Source organism: Panthera pardus, unplaced genomic scaffold (genome assembly GCF_024362965.1).
Source record: "Panthera pardus isolate Hobbes unplaced genomic scaffold, ASM2436296v1 HiC_scaffold_24, whole genome shotgun sequence".
Taxonomy (NCBI): Eukaryota; Metazoa; Chordata; class Mammalia; order Carnivora; family Felidae; genus Panthera; species Panthera pardus.
In genome coordinates, this window is record NW_026526810.1 from 49,820,013 (window position 1) to 49,822,008 (window position 1,996).

General features: G+C 36.0%; 1 non-coding gene across 1 annotated transcript; it reads left to right on the forward strand.

Moving 5' to 3' along the window:
• Positions 1 to 1,200: 1,200 nt before the first annotated feature.
• LOC128773174 (U6 spliceosomal RNA) lies at positions 1,201 to 1,303 on the forward strand. The gene has a single exon (XR_008417453.1). It is a non-coding gene; the product is annotated as a U6 spliceosomal RNA (small nuclear RNA).
• Positions 1,304 to 1,996: the final 693 nt, after the last annotated feature.

A 1,996-nucleotide genomic window follows, 5' to 3' on the forward strand; every position in this document is an offset into this window, starting at 1 on the left:
TCAAATTGATGAAGCTAAAATTATCCAAAGAGAGTATAAAACTTTCTAAATTGAAAAACAAAAAGAAAAGGACATTATTGAAATGTAAAATTCACGAAATCAATGATGAGACCTTATTTTCAGTACAAACTATATTTTGTTACAATCCATCTATTCAGTATCAGAAATTTGTGTTATATATAAAGCCTACAAAAATTAGTAAAACACCACTGCTGCCTTTAAAATAATAGCCCAATGGAGGAGATGGACATATATATAAGTATAGAAGCTTCTCTACTGCATACACATTAAGTTCGGAAAATTTCTCCTTAAATTCAAATTGTTTGATTAACGTAAGGGCTATAGATAAAAACACTAATACCATTTGTGGGTGGTAGTCACACTTGACTGGCTTTTAACTTAAATGTTGTCCCCCCCACCTTGTTGTAAAGGGGCTCTATTTACTTATTTATTTTGAGAGACAGAGAGAGAGACAGAGAAAGAGAATGCACACTCACGAGCAGGGGAAGGGCAAAGAGAGGGAGAGAGAGAATCCCAAGCAGGTCCCATGCTCAGCATGGAGCCCCATGCAGGGCTTGATCTAACTAACTGTGAGATCATGACCTGAGCTGATATCAAGTGTTAAGTGTTCAATCGACCTAGCCACCCAGGTGTCCTCCCCCTTTTTAAATAAAAATTCATAAGTATAAGCAATGTTGTGTATATAGTGGTGGTGCTCCTTCAACATGTAGTATGGTAGAGAGAGGGTACTAAATGCCAAGAAGACACAAAAACAAGAAAGGGAGGGTATTGAAGACCATCAGATATCTTTTTGGGAATCAAAAGGCTAGCACATAACATTAATGAGTGGACAACGAAATCTTGTAGAAAGATTATAACTTTATCTTTTGGGGAACTTAAATTCTCAGTTTTGTACTTCTTAGGATCAGTGCCTTTATTCAGCAGTGGTAAACAGAGATGTAGTAGGTAGATGGTCAGACTGAATCTCCACTATTGTAGGACTGTCCAAGAAATTTCTAATATTGCCAATTTAGACTTTTTAGATTTGTTGTTTTTGCAAATTTCTCCTCTGTAATTAATTTAGGTGAGACAAGTACACACACACACAACTGATTCTCATTATTTGTGGATTCTATATTGTAAATTTGCCTACTTGCTAGAATTTATCTGTAACACTAAAGCCAATACTTGTGAAGTTTTATGCTTGCTTCGGTGGCACATACACTAATTCTGGAATGATACAGAGATTAGTGTGCCCCTGCACAAGGATGACACACAGATTCGTGAAGTGTTCCATAAAAAGAAAATATCTGCAGGGTTTTCAATCATTCGCAGACAATGCACAAAATGAAAAATTGGAATCACCTGATACACATTTCCAGTTGAAGTCAAATAAGGCCACACTCTGTCCTTTTGTTTCAGCTCTGATATCGTAAACAAGTGTGTTTTTCATGGTTCATTAAGTGTCACGTTGTTTTGGTATTTTTGTGCTTTCTGTAGATTTCACTGTTTAAAATGACCCCCAAGTATAGTGCTCAAGTGCTGTCTAGTGTTACTAAGTGCAAGAAAGCTGTGATGCGCCTAACGGAGAAATACATGTGTTAGATAACCTTCATTCAAACATAAGTTCTAGTGTTGTTGGTCCCGAGTTTAATGTTAATGACTTGGCAATATATATTAAATAAGGTATCTTTAAACAGAAATACACATAAAACAAAGCTTTGTATTGATCAGTTGATGAGAATGTTGTGACAAGAGGCTTGAAGGAACCTAACTCTGTATTTCCCCCGGGAGCAATGATTCAGTGTTTGCTAACTCAGTGTTTGCAATAATTCAATAGAATGGAACTAATGACAATGAGACTCCTCTGTATGTGTGTATATATGCACACACATATAGTTTATTTTATTTTTTTTTAAAAATTTTTTAACGTTTTATTTATTTTTGAGACAGAGAGAGACAGAGCATGAACGGGGGAGGGGCAGAGAGAGAGGGA